The sequence below is a fragment of the Colius striatus genome, chromosome 4 (genome assembly GCF_028858725.1).
Source record: "Colius striatus isolate bColStr4 chromosome 4, bColStr4.1.hap1, whole genome shotgun sequence".
Taxonomy (NCBI): Eukaryota; Metazoa; Chordata; class Aves; order Coliiformes; family Coliidae; genus Colius; species Colius striatus.
Window position 1 is genome coordinate 67,806,860 of NC_084762.1, and position 21,725 is coordinate 67,828,584.

The window sequence follows — 21,725 nt, forward strand, 5'->3', positions numbered from 1 at the left end:
TGCTGGTGGGTTTTTTTCAAAGAAGCCTTCAGGTTAAGGATGGCTTCTGCTCGCCACTAATTCATGAAACTACAGCAGCAAACAAATAGATTCAATTACCAAGACAGGCGCTAGCTCAATTTGAGGGGATTGGTATATATATCGTAACAAGATGTCGGAGCCACATCCCCATCGCATTTACATGAAGAAATCATTTTATGCAAATCTCATATCCACAAGTAAAGGCCATACAGGAGAGGAGAAACAGCACTGCACAGAGATTCATGATGCATGGCAGATGGGCAATTTAAGGTAAATCATACAGTTCAGTTACACAAGACACATAACCTGGGGAGAAAGTGTGTAGCTTCAAAGTCATAAATTATTTATAAATAATACAACCTTCTCATGAAATATCCAAAAGGCCAAGCACCTATTTTTTCCCATTATTTTTCTCTACTTTCACAAATCAAAGGGAAGCTCAAGATGAATACCTTATCAAGAATGTTTTGGGGGAAGAGCGACTTAGATGGTAGGTTAGGGGCCTGCAGATAGGACAGCAGGAATGGAAGGACTGTCATGCCCGTCCACCTGGAAGCAAAGCAAAGCAGTGAGATAAGGAGAGAAACTCTTTCCTTGGGAGCCCATATCCTCCCAAGACTGTCACCACCAGCCTGTTCAAATCACCAATTGCTTTCCACCAAAATATTGAGTTTTAAAAGTGAAATCCAGTGCTCAGATTCACAAATCCATGTGCATGGCGTGTTTCCTGTCAGCAGCACTGCCTCTTCAGAGCACTAGCTATGCTCTGCACAACACATGGTGACACCTCTGTATTCAGTTCTCCAGGTTCTTTCAGCACTTCTGTTGTGATAACTCAGCAGTCTGATACCTTCTCACTTTCGTTATCCAATGCAGCACCTGCCCAAATTCCCCTGCAATTATTAAATCAACTGGTTCCTCATCCTTCTGATGTCCTGCCTGGTGACTCTGCGCGTCCACCAGTGCTCTTATAGGTATCCTCTTTTTGATAGATATATACACAGTTCATCATATACTTTTATGTTGCAGACTCTGCTCTTCAAAGCCCTTTTTAGATTGTCATGCTCAGTTTGCATTCGATTTAAGACAGTCTGGCTGGGTTTTTTTGTTGGAATCATTAGGGGCAGATGCCCATATGCTTGAGGATATCTTTGTATCTGAGTAACTCCTAACATTTGTGCTTTCAGCAGACCACTGTTTCTGCTTGCTTATATACAGATGCAGAAGCCTTATGTGACTTTTATAATGTGTTGAAGCAGCCTTCTGTGAAGAGCCTGAGGATGCTAATTTTCTCCCTCCTGACTTTATCCTATTTTCAATGGGTCTGATGTTACTCAGGTGTGGCAAAGATACTTTGGTATCTAGAAAGACCTAAATGTTAAAAGGTAGCTGTGTATACATGCAATTCAGATTTTTTATGAAATTCTTTTAAGTCTTCATATGTATTTTGTTTGTACTACAAATGGTAAATCCTAAATCCAACAAGACAGTAATTTCTGAGTTCACTGCTCACGCAACGTGTAGTAGAAGGCAAAAAAAATACACAACAGAAAAAGCCCCAACTTGCTAGCTACAGATATTAGCATCGTCTCATATAAATTAGGTGCAATAAAAAGGCAAAAGTACCAGAATATTTCTTCTCAATTTTCAGAGTGTTGGCACTTTTTACATGAGCTAAACTAAACACACTTCTTGTACAATAAAGAGTAAACATAGCACCAAGTGTCACTTCTGTGTACCTGGGGTTTGGAAATGTAATCCCTCTGAAGCCACAAGAGGGTATGAACACACAAATTCTGAAGTGACAAATTTAAGTCTTCAGTTATCATGGAAACCTTCTATTGTTTGTGCACACTTTGGCCTGTCAACCTTTGCAGCCTTTTGATTAACAATGAGCTTTGATTCTGAACTTTCTTAAACATTTTAAAATTTATTACAACGCATATGAAATCCTATTCTCTCAAGTATTTCTTTTTTGCTCACACCTTAGGTACCAAAACCACAGAACAAAATGTCTTTTGTAGGAAGGAATATCCCTCTTGGTTGAATTGGTTTCTACCTAAGTCTACATCCACTTTCCAGGTCAAATTTTAAAAGAATAAATTTTCACTCATTTTGCAGCTCAACAAAGTCTCAGCCACTTATCACACACGCAGCTGTTTCTCTACCTAAGCCCTTGTACATATCTTTAATTGGGGAGTAATCGTGTAACTGTGTGAAGGCTTGGATTTCATCCTCTCCTAAAATGGGAATGCTCCTCCTCCTTTAGGAGGAGCAAAAATCTTCAAAAATCTTCATCCTCAAAAATCTTCATCCCTGACCTGGAAAGGCTCCTACAGTCTCCAAGAACTGCACTAAAACAATAGTAGATCAGGCTCTTTGTGAACTTCAAAAACGACAAATATGAAATAAATTGATAAGCAAAATGCTTCATTCTTCACTTTGCAATCAATGGGGGGATAAAAACAAAGCAGACACCAACAGTCAAAGAATAATTCTAATGTTGCTGCTCTATTGACAAAAATTAAAAATAGGCCTGTAATTAATAAAAAATTAGCTTGCAAGCCAAAATGAGAAAGCTAACAGCTCTGCTGCTCCCACGTGCATAAAAAGCAGCACATTTGGCCAGGTGCATTTCCAGGCGGCTGTTAACTCTCTAGGAGGAAACATGCAGTGGCTCACAACAAAAGCCCTCTCTGTAGGCTTGTGTTGATAAAAGTCTCTGGCCTTGAGTCTGAGTTATGATACTGCTGAAGACCTATTAGTATAGCAGCTAATCTCAGCAGCTTGCCTGCTATTCCATGGAGGCCCATGGGACATGACACTAGCTACATGAGCCTTGGAAATGGAGCTACTGAGAATTGGGCTGTAAAGGAAAAAGAACACTTACAAAAAGGAGGACAAGAGCCTTGCATAACAAGAGCTGGAAGGGATCTTGAAAGATCATATAGCCCAACCCTCCTGCCAGAGCAGGACCTCCTAGAGTATGTCCTTTTTTCATTCAGAATGGAGTATCTTTTTCAAAATTTAAGGAACAAACCAGAGAACTGTTATTTCAGAACAGGCTTTCTTAAAAACCAGCCCTTCTGCAAAGAAGGTGGCATAGAGGGAGTCCTACGATCCACCCAGCTCAGCTGCTTAAGAGTGTTGTTGGTGCTATCACAGAATCACAGAGTAGTCAAGGTTGGAAGGAACCTCTGGAAGTCATCTGGTCCAATCCCTCTGCTGAAGCAGTGACTCCTAGAGCTGGTTGCCTAGGACCACGTCCAGATGGCTTTTGAGTATCTCCAAGGATGGAGACTCCACAACCTCCCTGGACAACCCGCCAGTGGGCATCACTGGAAAGAGCCTGTCTTTGTCCTCTTTGTACTTTAAGTATTTAAATACATTTATGAAATCTCATAAATGTATTATGACATTGTGAAGTCTCATTATGAAATCTCTGTGAGCCTTCTCCAGGCTAAATAGTCCCAGCTCTCTCAGCCTCTCCTCACATCAGAGATGCTCCAGACCCTTCATCATTCCTTGCTGGACTCTCTCTAGTCTATGTCTCCTGTACTATGGATCCCAGAACTGGACCCAGCACTCCAGATGTGGACTCACCAGTGCTAACTGGATAAGGATCACCTCTCCCCACCTGCTGTCAATAATTTGCCTAATGCAGACCAGGACACAATTCACTTTCTTTGTCAAAAGGGAGCAGTGCTGGTTGAAGTTCAGTTTGGTATCCACCAGGACCTCCACACCTTTTCTGCCAAGCTGCTTTCCAGCCAGTCAGCCCCCAACACATACTGGTGCCTGGGGCTGTTGCTTCCAAGGGGCAGGACTCTTGCTCCTGGTATCCACCACTCAAAAGTTCAAACCTGAGATTGTGCGATAACTCCTAGCTGTTCTCTGTAGCAGAGTAGAAGGTGACATCCCCTGGAAACAGCACTGACCAGCTGAGGCCAGCCACAGGTACAGCTGCCCCACCAGAACCAGAGTCCTGTCAGCATGTAACTGACCTGTGATTCTCAAACTCACACTGACTACGTCCCCCTGCAAGCTCTGGTTCGCAATCTGCACAGTACCAGCATCCCCAAATTTAAAGCTCCATACTAACTGAATTGCCAGACTACACCTTTGGCAGCTAACCCTTTCCCATATCAAATACCCATCAGTGCCAGGGCTGCAGGACAAAGAACCAGTAGAAAGGATCATGCAGGAGAGTGAGAAAAAGGCAAGTTTAAGTTTGCAGTGCTTGCCTTTAGCCACCACACGCCTCTACTGTTCAACTAAAACACCAGTTTCAGGAAGAGAAAGCAACACACACAGAGACACACGCACACAGAGACACGCGCACACAGAGACACGCGCACACAGAGACACACAGACACACACACACACAGACACACACACAGACACACAGAGAGTTCTGGTCATCTACTTACAGCAATCTTCACACTTGTTCTGAATTCAATCTAAGTGCCAGCTGCTGATGAACTGCAGGGACTATGATTTTTATTAAATGATGAACAGTGACATTTCAGAGTTACACTTCAGAAAATCGATTACTACCTATTGACAGATAGCTCAAAGGACAGAAATTCCTCAGGGTTTGTTTTCTTAATTTTCATTCCTCTAGACTCCAGTGAAAGGAAGACTTTCCTGTTTAAAGTTGTTGCTTTTTTTAAAGACTCGGTGTAATTAATTATACAGGCTAATACTTACTATAGAAAACACAATCGGTCTGTGCAGCACAGCGCACACTGTGCCAGGTGGAACACAGAAAATGCAAAGACTTGTAAATTCTCCTGCCAAGGGAATCATTGTACTGCAATGTATAACTTCTGCTCAATTCAGAAAACCAAGTAAAAAAAAACTTTTCTTCATTACTGTGTTTGCTTAATAAAATACTACTCACTTATGATTAAAACTGCCAACTTGTGCTGATTTTACTACTGTCCAAGAACTAGTATTTCAGTAATTTCCACAGCTGGGAGAAGCAAAGAAGTGACAAAAACCAACCAAGAGTTTCCACATTCCCAGACTGCCAACCATGGAGTCCAAACCAACCTTTTCATCCCCTCTACAGCTGGGGACAAAACCCTCAGGTTGCCGGCCTTCAGAAAACCCCTAAGAGAAGACTCCTGCTGCTCCATGGTCTGCCACCTGTCCTACCCTGCCAACATCTCTGCAGGTATTGGAAAGCAGGACATGGCCAGGCACACTCATCCAGACCACCCACATAGGAGCCTGAGGCTCTTATCATTTGTTTAACGGAGTGGGCTTCTCCTCACAAGCCAACTACAGGTGTTGATACGCTTGTTGGGAACCAACTGCACCACACCATTTGTGCATGCTATGCCTAAGCAATGAGTAAATGGGAAACACATAAATGCTGAGTTATATGCTACCTACCTGCTTTGCTGAATAAATAATTTAGCTAATTTCCTCGTAATAATGACCTCCCATTTTCGTGTGAAACCAATCCTCTGCTTGTGGGCTAGTTTACTTTCTCCACTACTTTTCTAGGGCTGTTTATAACCAAATCTGTTGAGGAAGACGATAACAATCACCTGGAAACCAGCATCCATCTGCCATCTACCATAACTGGTCAGAGCCTACAACCAGACCCAGACATCACTCCTTTCTCTACCATTTGCTTGACTGTTAACGCCAATCAGTTCTTGGTGAATATGCTTTCCAGAAATGCAACAGACTTGTTAGGCAAAATTAATGACAGAGTCACAAGTGAGTAAAGGCTTCAGGGTTCACTCACACAAATTAAAATACGCAATTGGTTCTGAAATGTAAATCAAGGGTATAAAATTAAATCTTAATGTTAAGTATGGGGAAAAAAAAGATTAATTCTTGCTTTCACTTCAGTCAATATAATTGACTGGAATAATGATTTAAAAGATTTGACAGATCACCAAGATATCCTGGAAAACAGAACTGCTACATCTCTACAAAACTAGCATAAAATCATTTCCCGATGCACTGGAAAATTTCATCTACTAAATTGCCAGGAACATTTTTGTCCAAATTCAGCTACACTAGCAACACCAAAAGGTTGGTGGTGTTGTGGACTATATGTATGCATCTCATTTGACTACCACAGAAATAGTTCAGAAAACTGATAAAACTTAAAAGGGAATAAGATCATGTTAAGAACTGCATTGACCAATAATAGTTGATGTGCAGATTCATTATAGGCGGTCTATAGGTAACTGTTTACCTCAGGCCCACATGAATAATGTCATATGCTACTACTCCCTTGAGTAATTAATTAATCCACACAGAAAAGCTCTATGACAAATCACATCACAGGAGTCATGAAATGGAGGTCACTGTGCCAGCTAGCAAATGACACATTAAAAGGGGGAAAAAAAGTGCAGAAAATGCTCTTTATACTTTCCACTTCACTATGAACATGAGGGATTTATTTTACTAATCTACAGCTGGCAGTGTCGGGGCTACTTGGAGCTGGAGAGAAATATCCAATTTTCAAATCCCCTCCAGCTATGTAAAGGTAAGAAAGAACACTTCTGCCCCCATTGAGCTGTTATTGCACCACTGCCTGTATTAGGCCCACACAATTTTCTGAAAAGGCTAAATTAGAGGAAGGCATGCGTCACAAATGGCTTCCTCCTGTAACTGGGGATGGTCGATTAAGATGGCCAAGATAATACAAGAACGTACCTTTTTCTATGGTGTGTTCATTTGTAGTTTATTTTGCCAGCACGATTATGTTACATCCCTACGCCAAGAGTGTGAGGGGGAGGCACTGCACAAGTGACCTTGCCTATCCAAATATGACTTTCTTCAGATTATTTAAGCATTAGGTCACAATTTACCCTTCTAGGGAAGAAGCAGCATCCTTTCCTACAAACTGAATAAAAAACGAGGCAATATTTGACAGTAGCTCAAAGTGTGAGACAGAATACACATATCTAGTTTGGCCTTTCTATATTTTCTCCTTGTTCCTCTAGGCAATCAGATCTATAAAGCCTCTCATCTAATGTGTTAGATTAATAAATGATGAAGCTACAAACAAGAAAGCCCCAACCTTCCATAACGTGTGCTCAATTATTTTGCATTTAATAAGAGTAAAGGAAAATGAAATTAATTTAATCTCTGCAATTGCTAAACTAAATGACACAATCTTGCCTATTATAACAGATCAAAACAATTCATTTACATTTACCAAATCATTGTAAAAAGTGTAATTTTTACTCTGAATAGCTTTTAGTGATTTATTAGCTTCCACCCCTGGAAAAGTACCTACCAAACATTACTGCAGATGTCACGGAGATTACATTTTTCTCCACAACTTAGGCTCTGGATCAGAGCTACTTTTAAGCCAGGCTCTATGATATCATTTCAAAAGAAAGAGAAATTATATTTTGGAATATGCTTGGTGAATATTACTTAATAAAGTAAGCCTGGGACCGCAGATTTTCTTATAGTTTGCAAGCTCTAACAGTCTGGATGTTGGTCCGTGCATTTCACTAGAAGGAGAAGTAGCTGTTATTTGTTAATGGAATAAACTTCTGCAGGCAATACACTTTGTGTAGGCTATCTCCCTCAACACCCTTAGTAGCAAACTATTTAGCAAATTATTCAGCATCATCTTCCTGTATCTCACTTACAATCCAGGTTCTTAAGGCAACATGCCCGGGTGCCAGCCTGAATGGCAGCAAACCGAGAGAGTCTGGTTCAGGCACCAATGCTTCTCTGTATCCCTCAACCCCCAAACCTGTGCCCCTCTTATACTGCTCTTCCTTACTCCTCCCATTGCACATCTGACCTCCTCATTGACTCTCCCCCATCATGGCACAGTCCCTAGAAGAGGACTTCAGGTCATCTTTCTCTGTGTATCTCTTTCTACCTTGAAATCATTTTGCTCGGCCATGCATTAACCACTCAGTACCAGCAGCACCCTGGTAAGGTTTCTCTACAGCCCCGTGCAGTGGCACTTGCACTTTCATACATCTTTTGAAATAGACTGCCTGAGGCAACCTAAGATTTTCCTTTGACATTTTTTTGTAGCCAAAACCCAGTGGTGGCTCATAGTCAAGCAGCAACAAGCATATCCAGGTTTTTCCTTCCTTCAGTCACTTCCTAACGACAAGGCTCTAATCTGTTTGGATTCAGCTGCAAAATTTCCATTGATTGATAACGGATTTTCCACTGATGTAGAATCAGACACTTCGACTACTCCACTATGAATTAACGGAAGAGAGCTCTGTTAATCCTTAATAAGCAAGCTTAATCTTTTGGCTACCAGAAGAAGGAGCAAAGGCCCTGTTTTCTGTACTATCAACCAGAATAGTGATTATTATTTCACATTTTTTTCCTTGTTTTATTTGATCAAAACCAGTATTTTTTTGGAAGACAGAATCCAGAAAACACCACAGATGCATGCTTCTGCCAGGTAAAAAAGGAAGAGTTTCAGCTATTAATCCTGAAGCTGAAAGCCGGCATCAGCACTCTGGGACTTACAGTTAGTCCATAGAAAGTGCTGTCATCTGGAAACAGCAGACTGACAAAGCCTTTATAGCATTCACCTTTCAATTAAACAAGAGTAACATCTGAAACCTCACATTAAAATAGCAGTAAGATTTGTTAGGGTTCTCTCTCAATGATGTGATTTGAACATTTCCTGTACATTAGCAATAGTCTGGGCTATTAAACTGCAAGCAAGTACTAACACCTTTAAAGATTGTTACGGAATTTGGCTAATAACTCTAAAGCAATCAAGTCATCCAAAAGATGAACTGATCTTACATTAAGATACTTTCTCCATTAAAATGAGATTTTGTTCAGCTCAGGTACACTTTATTAAGTCAGTGGGTAGCGGAATGTCTCTTCTTTTTTTTTTTTTTTTTTTTTTGGAAGGGGAAGAAATTCACCACTATGCTTCAATGTCTGGTAAATGGGAGCTCAAACCCTTGCTTGAATGAGAAACCACTGCTCACAAAGGCTTGTCCCATCACAGTCAACAGTCTGATCAAGGATTCTTAACTGCAGCAAAATCTTGAAAGATCAAGACCAAATATTACAGTTGTAATTGGTAGTGCATATCAAACTGCCCTTAATTTGATGTCCTGTCCTGCAGTGGACTAGATACAAAACACTTCACTGATTCAGTAATTCATCATAAGCATTCCTTCTATGCTAGGATGAAGAGAAATCTTAAGTACAGCCACTAAGTGCTTCCTGTAGAACACCGGAATGCCACATATCTCCGTAGGAACATAAAATGTTTACCTTTTGTCATGAATTTCATGGCCACTGTTTAGTTGTGTGACCTTTCGAAAGGAGCAGTGGAGGCTGACATACACCTTCATTAAAGCAGCACCTCCTCCTTCTTCCCCCCCGCCTGCGAAAACAATGAGCGTGGGATGGAAGAGGTGAGCAATCCACCGAGTAATGAAGAGATTTTGTTTCAGAGGGTTATCAATTATTTATGAGTAAATCCCCAGATGAACACATCCAAAGCCGAACAATTTTTAATACGTTTCACTTCTGTACGCACGGCACAACACAACCAGATGTGTGCTAAATTGGATGTCTGACTATTTGAGGTGTCAAATAGTGAGCTGAATCTGGACCTTAGTAAATCACTGTTATGGTTTTTAAAGTACAACAGCCTCCTAGATTTAAAGCTCCTTCACAAAAATTGCTCCAACACTCACAGAAATCGTTCTAGCATTTCACTCATCAGATCTCAGCAATGAAAAAAATCCCATACTTAAGAATTTCTGTAACTGTGTTGACATAGTTATCTAACAGAAACTACAAACTATGCCAACATAGCTAAAGTAACATAGTTCATAGTCTAATACTCAAATTCTTATAAGCATATTGACCAGATTTGAATGGAATTTTATTCCACAACAGAATGAAATGGACCTGAAAGGATAAGACCAATTCAGTCTTCTTCTCCAAAACAAGATTTATCCTTTTCAAAACCAAGTACTTGTCTTTAAAGTAAAATAGTTTTATAACTGTGTGTTGAAAGGCAACATCCAAAGACTTTTTGTGTCAGGGCAGAAGCATTACATGTTGGTCTTTTTTACGAAGCAAGGACAGTGAAACCAAACAGTTTTATTTGCTAGGCATGCTTTCGATAAGAAGCCATAAATCTATTTACAAATGCTGTCATTGAAAGCAGTCATCTCACAAGTCTTGAAATAAAAACAAATCCACTATCATGCAGTGAAATGTCCAGATCTGCAAAACTGTTCCTCAGGCTCATTTTCCCCACAGCTTCCAAATTACAAGATGCTGCCAAAGTCAACGCTGTTGCTGCAGTCATACTCCAATGACTACGTTTACAGCAGCTGTCACGATGGCCCTTAGGCCACCTTTAATACCAAATTCAGGTACTTTCTGAAGCCAGGAGCAGGCTGGGGCACCACCAGCACATGTTATGCAGTGCAAACCCCTCAGGCACGTTAGTGGCCTAGAGGCAGGCTGCCAGCCCTCCTGTGCTTAGGGGAGTTCTTGGGGCAGCCAGGGCTCAGTAATAGGGTGAAGAGCTGGGCTGGGGATAAGGGGGAGCAGACAGCAGCCAACACAGGTACCCTACCTTTCCAATCCTCATTTGTAAGCTGCCTTCCAAAGGAATGAGTCCAGGGAGAAGCTCATCAAACAAGGTGTTTTAAACAAACATGGAACAAGCACTTTCTGCCTTTTTGGCAGAACAACCACAAAAGAGCCATGTCTCTGGCACACTCTCTGCCCCCTCACATTTAGGCTGGCATGTACCCCAGCACCTCCACAACTCTGGGAACGATCTCCACTCCCACTCTAGCCTGGCTAGACTAAACTGCTCCAGTACTAAAACCAAAAAAAGCCACTTAGAAATTCATTTTCCATTTGTTTGCGTTACTCTGGAGGGTTTGTTATGTGTTTGGATGAAAGGAGCCCATTAAGTACATCTATATTTACTTCATTACAGTGTGGCTCTTGAAGTTAGATGAAAAGATTTACTCTGGCCAAGTCTGTTTATTCATCAACATCAGCTCAGATATGTTTTCAAAGGCTCATCCTCATTGCATTTACATGAAAGCATACAGATTTTTTTTAAGGGTTGTATCACATTCTGAGAGCTGGAAAAGGACAGAAGAAACTTTTGTGAGAATTTCAAAATCAAGGATCAGCACAGGAACATTTCCTACCATTTCCAATTATTTATGGGTGGGGGGGAAACCCACTCCTTTTCACCTTGAGTCACTCCTTCTCACCCTGAAGACACATCAACAGACACAAACTGTAAGTGGATGATTGATCACTGTGCCTCTAGCCTAGATAACAGGGACTGGCACATTGCTTACCTAGGGACACCACAAGTGAGGAGTCAACCCCACCTGAAGCCAAGAGTTTAGGCAAATGTAGTCTCACAGTCTCTAATTTATTTTATCTGCCTTTGACAAGAACAATTACTTTTTTTTTCCCATAGTGGTGTTGAAGAAGAGCTCTTTGTAACTGCTAGCAAAGTATTAGGTAGAAATATAGCCCATCACCAACCAGTCCCAGCTGTACAAGGCTTACTTATCACTGACAGGAACCCAAACATGACTTGGTACTTGCAGGCTTTTAAATATAAAAATTTTATCCCCAAGTCATGTAAATATTTGAATGACATTTATGGACAGTATCTTCCCACATGAGTTCACACTTTCCCACGGTAGACTTCCAGAGGGATTAACAATGTGGATCTTTATCCTTCACACTGACTATTCATTCATCCTTTCTAAAACGAATACTGCTTACATACGATCCAAAGGGCTGTAACAAGGCAGTATTTATCTGCCTTAATAATCTGCCGATGCTCCTTTAACTAAAACTTGCCTATATCACATCCATCAAGCAAAGGGATGCCTCCCATCACTCACCATTTTCACTTGACAGCTGTGCTTGGTGCATCTTTGCAACAGCAACCTTCAGAGGTCACATCACCCACAACTTGCCCACCCCAGCCCAGGTAACTGCAGGCACAGCACTCTGAAAAGCAACTTCACCACGGAAGAAAAGCAGAGCAAAACTGCAGAGGGGTTTGCAGCTTGGGGCCTTGAGTGAGTCACGAAACACCTGCAGGGTGGCATTTACCCTGCTTCATGAGCCCCGCAGTCCTGCCTGCACAGCACAAGGGTTTTTTTGGGAGGTGAGGGGCCAGGAGGAACGTGAGCCAGACGTGGCACACACACCTGTGAGAGACCTACAGAGAAGCACTGGCATGGCACAGCAATTCAGAGAGTTGAGGGATGCCAGGATGGAGATGGGGGAACAGCAACCATGAACATCTTACTTCAGCAAATATGCAGCCAAACCTTCAGGTTTCAGCTTCAGCTGTGTAGCAGGATTTTACAGGGCCTGCAAGAGCCCACACAAACACACAGTGATTTCAAAGTCCAGATTTTATTACCATCAATGTAACACAAATCAGTGTACACTGCTTGCCCTTTCCTTGTTTTAATCTATGTAAGCAGTATCTGATCATATAAACATTTATAAATACACCATTTTCCCAAAGAAGCAGCTGTCCTGAACTTTTTCCCTCATCAGAACAGAGGACTTTTGGCATCGTTATACACTATGTAACACCCTCAACTGAAGGCATCCTTGGGATGCAGGGGTGGGCTACAAGCAGCCAGGCAGCCTGTAGGGGCTGTGCAACCAGGGCCTCATCCAGCACATCTTCCCTGACAACTTCACATGGGGCCCAGGCCAGCAGCTGCTGTTCATTCAGCAGACATTCAAACATGGGAGGGGACTCTCTTGGCCCCAGTCTGGCAACTCCATGGGTGAGGGTAAGTCTCAGCATGCTCTGTACCTTCACGCACCCTGGGCTCCCTCCTGTGCTCCACACTTCCTGATGGCCACATCACAGCCACCAGGATGCTTCCCACCCTCACTCTGGGACTGAACTTTCCCTGCATCCCACACCCAAAATCCCAACACCTGGAAGAAGAGGTATTGCTATAGAAGCCTGGGTTATGTTATTTGAATGTTTTACTCTTTCAATTAAGCATTAAACAATGTTCTCAAGCCTTCTTGGTCTATTATTTTTTTTCTTACATTATATTTTGCAGTTACAAACTATACAGTGTTGGAACTACTTTGAAAAAGCCCCTCTGTTCTCCATCCCCATCGTTACTGAAACAGTGTGTCCTGTTCCAGCCATTGAAGTCTACAGCACTCTACCAGCTGATAAACTGGTTTAACTCCTTTGCCTGTCAATGAAGCCTGAACTGCCCCAGGAAAGAGTGTTCCTTAACTAAACACCATTGCATAGGTAGTAAGGAAAATTCAATTGCATTTCTTGTGGATTCCTCAGAATTGTACTTTTAAAAATATAAATTAGCTCTCAATTATTGAGCATTTCTTATTTACTACTTGAAATCCAGCTGCCACTTTCTGATCAATATAACTTTTATAGCAGAGCTTAAGTTATCTAGCAGCAATTTATATACAATACACAATCTAAAGCCACATTCAAATGCTTGGTGATGAGGTCTATGAAGAGCACCATGTGCCTTCAAATGCAATGGATTACATGTTTCTTTTCCTCATGAAATGACATTTCATAGAAGGAACCAAACAAAAGATATGTGGGCTTGCTGAGTATCATATCCCACAACCTTTACTCATATGAGCAACGCGTTGCCTTCAGATCTGCTCTTCATTTGAAAGTTGCAGATTCACATTACTGACCTGAATATTGATTTTATGTTAATAAAATCCTGTGTTGAAATACCGGTTACAGATAAAATTGCTTTTGTACCTCAGATGTTGTACATACTGTACTCACTATTTTCTTTTTCAAAGAGGGCAAAAGACACACACTCCTTATAGGAGATGCTCCACAGAGTGCAGAATTTGCCCCTTGTCAAATAAGCTAAAACCTAAGCTAAACCCTGAATTAATTCCTTTCCTAGTAAGGAGAAGCATTTTTGCTATAATGAAGCTGTGCACTTCATATATAGGTATAGTCATCAGAGGAAAAAAAATCTAAAGCTGTAAAACAAAAAACACTAGAATTTGCAATTACTGCTTCTGCCTTGCCTAAGAGAATCATACACAATGACAACATACTTCCATTTACCTACGGGATATCTTTAGCAGAGCTTGCTTCTGGAAATTCTCTTAACAGGCACCGCTCTGACCATCACTTAACTGCAACGCAAACAGACTTCAAGAGTACTGAGGAGGATTTGCTTCTGGTTTCTCAGAGCACATCTATTTTTTTTATGTTTAATTGAATAAAATAACAACTCGGGGTAAAGTTAATCGAGCCCAGCTGCTAGAAAAGGGGAGAGTATTTTCTGCCAAAATTTTATCTTTGCTCTTTCTCTCTTTTTCTGCATTTATTGTTTAATGGCTCAGTATTATTTCAAAGGCTGTTCCTTTTACAAATGTAATCAACTCAAGTATTCAGCACCACAGATGATATATTACTCTCCTTAAAAACAAATCTCTGAGGGACAGATTAGAAAGAAAGGTTAAAGAGCTCTATCATTCAAAGCATTACAGTCGAGATACCTATAAATCACGGTGTTTGTTTATTTAGATAATTGGATCCATTAGCGTAGGTAACATTTCAAGCTGCACAACTTTCTGATACGACCGCTTGCCAGTGCATTCTTGCCCCTTTTAGAAGCACAAAGTGAAATAAATGCTCCAAGCAGCACAGCCGGCAAACGATGTGTTAGGACTCATTTTTGCTGTCAGCTCTCTTCGCAGCCCTCTGAAGAGCTGCCTCTGCGCTCCCCTGGTGAGCCTTTCCTCTTAAAGAGTTTCCAAGACCTAGAGCAGATGCCACCGCGAAACGAACTGCAGGCTGTCACCATGTAACAGGATTTGAATGAAAATAAAGAGTTCTGGGGCTGACTCGCAGCACTCGGGGCCGGGAGGCGCAGAGACAAACCCCTACAACCCGCCGCGGGATGCCGCCGCGTCGCGCCCGGGCAGCAGCGCCGGAGCCCCCGCCGGAGCCGCAGCCGGGGTTGGGGCCGGACTCTGCCCGCCTCGGACCATGCCCTGCCCCTGGGCCCGCTCCTGCCCCAAGCATCCCCCAAATGGCCGCCGCGCCCGCAGCACAGACAGCGGCCGGACAAGGGCTGAACAGCGGGACGCATCGCGCCGAGTCCCGCAGCCTTGCGGCGGCCCCGCAGCCGCGCAGCCTCCCGCAGCCGCGCGACCTCCCGCAGCGGTGCAGCGACAGCACGTAACCCCCCACCCCTCCAAAAACACCCCAACCCCAACCACTGCCACGGCAACTTCGCGCGCCGCCCCCAACTCACCGGGAGGCTCCGGCCCCGCGCAGAAGCGCCCAAGGATGCCGCTCCCGCTGAGCGCTGCCCGCGGAGCGCAGCCCGCAGGGGCCGGGCAGCGGCGCGGCGAGGGGAGGGGAAGGAGGGGAGGGAGGAGCAGCAGCAAGTTGCAGCGCGTCTCTCTCCTCTCCTCCCTCCCTCCTTCCCTCTCCTCCGCCCGCAGCAGGGTCGGGGGGAGGTGACGGAGGGGGCTGGAACGCGGCCGCGGAGCGCGGCGCGGGCAAGCCCGTGGCACTGCGCATGTCCCCGTGCCCGCCGCCGCCGGGAGACCGATGCGGCGGCAGCGTCGCTGCGGGCGGCCGGCGCAGGCCCCGCCGCCCCTCGCGCACCGCAGCGCGCCTCTGCGGAGGCTGCGCGGGGCACAGGCGCCGCCGCATCGCCTTGGTCCGCCGAGGTGGGGACGGAGTCATACACCACGGGACACGGGCACGGGTACCCTACTGCCCACCTCGCACTGGCACCGGGGGTGGGTCCCGGGCCGCCTGGCGGCAGCTGGCGGAGGGCCGGGGCCGGCGGACCTGGCTGCCCGGCGGCCGCACACGGGCACCGCGGATCGAGGCTGCTCAGCTGGAGGCAGCTGCGTGGCCAGCCTGGAAACGGAGGAAAAAGGGAATGCATCCAGGCGACCTATCATTTTATTATTTCCTTCTTTTTTTCCCCTCCCGTGAAATGAGCATGGCTAATGAAGAGGGGACCTCCGCATAGTTACTGGTGGCACAACATTAGAGTTGTACCAAGGTCCTTGAGTGAAAGAAATAACTGTATTTTACATGATGCAGGGGAGTGTAAGGACTTTGAGTGAAAAGCACTGTAAGAGGAAAGGCAGGAAAGGCTGCAAAGGCAAAATGCCTAACTTTAGATCTCTGGGGATTTTTTAGGGAAATTGCACAATTGCTATAAGTTTCCACCCAGATGTGAGGATTGACCTAACACCCAGTGAGTTTCTAGCTTCCTGAGAAAAAGTTCAAACCCCATATTCCACTCTACAGAATCACGGATGTCACATATGTGGCTGGCTTAAGGTTTGAGCCTGAATCTGCATTCGATACTTGGCAAGCAAGGTTTACCTATGCAGGGAAGTGTTGGAAAGTTTGTTTGCCTGTTTGTTGTCTTTTTTAATAATCCAAGTACTACCATCACATTTTCATCTGCACCTCATCTTTGGCAAGATGATAGCTCCTATTTATTGTCTCCATGTACATCCATCCAAAGAATCCTCTGAGCTGATACTTTCTTCACATCTTTCAGTATTGCCAGCTATTGGGTTCTCTTGTTGATTTCCTTGCTTTGTTTTCATTTTGGTGGGGTTTTTTTCTGAGCCGTCTTTAAACTCTTCCTCCAACAACTTTTGTCCTCATTGGGCGGCATAGTCCATATCTAGCAGAGTCCAGCTCATCTTGTCCACATGGCTTCTGCAACAAAATGAGTATTGTTCTATCACATAGCCTGCCAACTCTTGGAATATCCAGCTGATTATTGTAATTTACCAATCTGCTGTTGCTTTTCTTCTCTGTTCCTAACACAGCACTGTACTGGCACATTGTAGCTGACCTAATGATATTTTTCTCAGACTTTGTTCTCTGATTTCCTTTGTCCATTATTCTTGCACTGAGTTCCCATCAAATCTTTCCATCGGTAGCAAGCAGGCTTTGTGAAACCCCTAACGTTGGCATCCATATCTCACCTGGTGACTTTGCTATGAACTCAACTATCTGACTTCAGCTTTTTCTCCTCTAGTTGTCTTGGCTTCTTGACATTGTACCCAATGAAGATTTGCACAAATGGAGCACTTTTATTCCACTTCCCTCATTCTAAACCAGTGGTTCCCCTCATCTGCTCAAGAATCAGAGGTGTCCCTTGTAAGCTATCATAGCTATTGGGTGCCTCTATAGTGTTTCCAGTTTAAACAATGAAATCATGTTTCGATTCATGGGAAACTTTGGAGTGTAACAGTAGTGGGTAGGTCCAAAAAGCCTGGGAACCAATGTTCTAGCAACTATTCCCCTTCAGCTGTGTATTTTGGCACAGTCTGATGTCATCAGCAAAATGTGTTTTTTCCTCGAGTCTTCACGAGAGATGCGTAAAGCATGCCAGTACACTGAAACCCACAGGAACTTTCCATCTCTTTAAAGCTACTGTAGACATTCCCGGTCCTCCAGATAGTTTATTTGGATTTAATTAGTTGAAAAACCTTCCAAAAACCACAAGCTAAATCAAAACCATATATACTTGCTTTTGAACAAGAGTCACTACATGTGGTATAAAAAGGCTATTACCACAACAATTTATATTCTCATCTTAACCCATACTGTGGAAATGTAAACAAAGACAAGCTGTAACACAGAAGTTCCACTTGAACACGGGGAGAAGTTGTTTTCCCGTGAGGGTGAGGGAGCCCTGGCAGAGGCTGCCCAGAGAGGTTGTGGAGTCTCCTTCTCTGGAGGTTTTCAAAACCTGCCTAGATGCATTCCTGTGGATGCATTCTAGGTGGACCTGCTTTAGCAGGGGAGTTGGACTAGATGATCTCTAGAGGTCCCTTCCAACCCTACCATTCTATGATTCTGTGACAGCTCCAAAGGAGTGACTCTCCTTTGCCTCTCCCTTTCTTCTCTCTCACTTCCTTTCTCCTACTTGTCTTCCAGCTTCAAATACCGTTTGGTTTAATTTATCTTTCTCTGTATTCAGGAAGAAAACATATGTTTTGCTGTGAAATCTAGGGAAGTGGAGTTTGCTTATAAACTAACCTTTATTTGCAGCCATATTCGGCACACAGGCAAAGATCAGGGAGAAAAGGAGAGAGAATGAAGAAAGAGCCTGAAATCTCTTGAGAAAAGGAAAATATGAGCTGTGAAGTTAAAATGGAAGGGTCAGTGTAGGGTGTAAAGGCAATGGACAGCTGGAAGAGATGGAGGGAAGGGAATTGGGTAGGCAAGAAGCAAAGATGAAGTCCTTCGGAAAGGCTAGCAAAAAGCACTCTTAGACATGATTAATTCTGCACTCCACAAGAGCGAAACTATTCCCTCCTGTCATTTCTGTGACGGGTGCTCCCAAAGGCCCCCATCGCTCTTCGAGCTCCATTATCTGAGGCATTGCACTGATGTATAAATGACGTGGTCCCTGCCACAAGGGCCTTACAGTTTAGTATGAGCCAAAATGCAACAAAGGAATGTATAAAATAGCAGAAAGGACTGGGAGAGGAAGGAGAGCTGAAACCTTGCGAGCATGCATTGCAGCCTGTGTTATGCAACTTCACAATGACAATAATATATAAACAATACAAGAATAAGCTACATATGTAGCAGTGACCCACCCTCTAGCTCAGGCACTTCTAGTGCTTCTTTTTCCCATTCAAGAACCAGGAAAAATCAAACATCTGATTAACCTTTCTTCCAAACAGCCATACTGCTGTTGGCAGTAGTTAGGTCAACAGGCTAACACAGTAATAGCTGAAGCAAAAGCCCTATGAGCTGCTGGAGGTCACAGCCCTTGACTTACAACATTTTGGGAGAGCCACAGCAAGGAGCAGAAGGACATGGTACAGCCATGGTGCTGACCCTCTCTGGAACTGCCCACCTCTGTCCCTTGTTCATCCCCTGCGCTGTCCCACATCCTACCGACATAACTCTTGGTAAGGGAGCTGGATATTGAAGCTGCTTTTCAGCTGGATTAGTTCCCAGCCTGGCTGCTGGTGAAGGCACACAAATACTCTGGCCTCTTGGCAAGACAAAGTGGGAAGGAGCAGAAGGATGGGCAGGGGAGAAGGCAGAGGGGGAGCGGGGCTTGTACAAGCTGCTGGAGGCCACAGGCTCTAGGTGCACAGTATTGACCTCAGATGCACTTGTGCAAAGCAGGTGGTTTTACTAAACTTTATTTTCAGATGTGTTAAAATAGATGTAGGTGCTCAGATTTAGACACTTTTGGGTTTAGTTTTGTAGGATGGTATGCACTAAGCCTATGCACTAAGCAGTTCACCTCCATCAAAATAATAAGGCCCTGTTCCCAGCCATGTGCTCCCACCATCTCTGTTTTATCAACTCTGCCTACCCGTGGATGAATGAAGCCCTCCTCTCACCAGTGCTGTTCACTAACCAAGCAGAAGCACAACCCAGAAAGAAATGGCTGCCCATCTTTCTGCTGGGTCAGTGAGTTGAATCAGGTCATAGGCAAGTCAAATAAAATCCTGAGCCACCAGAATGGGGAGGCAGGTGGCTAGGAAGAGGTCTGGGTTAGACGAGAAAGAAAAGGAGGAGAAGGAACAAGACTTCCCCCTTATGGCAAGAGCAAGCCATTGGATATGCTTCGGTTCCCATTGATGCAGATTTAGAGGTCAATTTACATGTTAACCCAGGAATGCACAAACTGTAGGAGCAGGCAGCTCTGCAGTTTGCTGAAATCCCTAAATACATTCCTAATTTATATAATACATAGCATAGTCCTTATTCCACATCTCTTATTCATGTAGAAATACTCATTAAAGAAGTTTTAGCAAGTAACTGGGGAAAAATCTGAGTTCTCAGCCTGCAGGGTTCTGAGGTTGGGCAAACTGAAGTCTCTTTTGAAGACATAGAATCAAGGTATATCCCCTAATTACCATTTGTGTATAGTGTAAGCAAACTATACTAATCCATTATGAAGATAATGCAACTTTAAACTATACAAGTGTAAATTTCCCATGGATGACTAATGTACAGAAGAAGCACTGTGGGTTTAAAACAGCCCTTCCAGTGTCCCTTATCCATGGCACCTCCTGTGATTTAATGGGCTCTGTCTTCTTTAAGACAGGGGAAAGGCTCATCCGTGTGCAGCCTCCTCTCCCTGCACACTGGGGAAAAAAAAAAAGTTGAATGGACTGAGGTGTGTTTCTTTCTTCGAGTCATCCCTGCATCACTCCTAGCCTCTCATCCATCTGGAGTGGACTTTGTCCTCACTTAACAGAGTGTATTATAGAATTGCCTGGAGCTGCCCACAAAGATAACAATTACCCCTCTATAAGTACATTGTTGGTCTAGTTTTCAAAAGGTCTGAACTGTCCTACTTCTTTAAGAAGCAAAAGGACCTGAGGGTACCATGGCCTCTGGAAGTCAAGCCATTGGGGATAGGAGGAGGACTTTAAAGAAGCTGTAGGGGCTGGTAAGAAAGCACTGCTTACATTACATCCATAAGAAGCTGCTACCAACAAGGGGACAGATTAAATAATCTGATAGAACTTCCTTATAGGCCAAAAAAATCCTGTGAAAACCTGGATGGCCTCATGCCACATCTCTGAAATCAATGACAAATCGCATTATGGTTGAGGCACATAAAATAGTTCTGTCAAAGAAATAGGTCCTGGAGTGGCCGATTTATCTGAGATGGTCACAGTCAGTTCTGCCTCCTGGCTAGTGCTGAGTCCCTGCAGGCAAGTAAGCAATCTTCTGACAAAAGTGTCAGGCCTAGGTATCATGGTTTGGCCCAACTAGCACAGCAGCACCACGACAGTCTCTCGCTCGGTGCCCCCATTCACCCCCACCCTTGTTAGGATGGCGGAGGCCCCAGCGAAATGGGAGTAAAAAGATAAGCAAGGCTGTTGTGGATTGAGACAAGGGCAGGGAGGGCTCGCTGCCAATTATGGTTCTGGGCAAAACAGACTCCAGTACTCGACTTAGAGAGGAAAGTAGGAAAGTTTATTCTACAAGAAACAGAATGGATTAAAAGCAAAAAGGGAGTAGGATGATGAGAAAATTACAACCAGCACTTTAAGATCTCCCTGCCCCATCCCTCCTTTCTTCCCGGGCCCAGCTCACTGCTCCCAATATCTCTACCTCCTTCCCCCTCAGCGGCTCAGGGGGGCAGGCAATGGGGAATGTGGTCAGTCTCTCACAGATGGGCTCTGCTGCTTCTGTCTTCTCAGATGAGGATGACTCCTGGCATTCTTCCCCCGGAACACAGTCCTTAACGAACTTCTCTGGTGTGGGTTGTTCCCAACAGCTGCAGCTTCTGCCAATACAGGTTTCCTCACACGGGACACAGTCCTTGGTGAATATCTCTGGTGTGGATTCTTCACCACAGTTGTAGTTTCTGCAGTTACAGGGTCCCTCTCTCGGGACAAGGCCTCTTCTGGGCATGAGTTTAATGAGCTGCTTTGTCGTGGGTTCCTCCCCACAGTTACAGCTGTGGATATTGGGTCCCTTCCTTGGGACACAGCCTCTTCTGGCCATAGTTTTTAAGAAGAAAATCACTGCCCGTCTCGGGGTCTGCAGTAAAGTGGTTGGGTCCCTCCCATAGGACACAGCCTCCTCCGGCCATAATCACTGTCCCTGGCTCGGGGCCTTTAATGAAGTGAGTTGCTGCCCCTGGTCCGGGGCCAGCTTTAGCAAAATGAGTCTCTACTGCTGATGC

General features: G+C 44.0%; 1 protein-coding gene across 2 annotated transcripts in view; it reads right to left on the reverse strand.

The window, feature by feature from the left end:
• PAG1 (phosphoprotein membrane anchor with glycosphingolipid microdomains 1) overlaps positions 1-15,405 on the reverse strand; it is a 117,097-nt gene extending 101,692 nt beyond the window's left edge. Inside the window, exon 1 of one of the 2 annotated variants that reach the window (XM_061995204.1) lies at positions 15,318-15,405. The gene's annotated coding sequence lies outside the window, so the exon portion shown is untranslated. Of the gene's footprint in view, positions 1-9,276; positions 9,357-15,317 lie in introns of those variants that run through there. The other variant, XM_061995203.1, reaches the window with a different exon arrangement.
• Between the last annotated feature and the right edge of the window lie 6,320 nt (positions 15,406-21,725).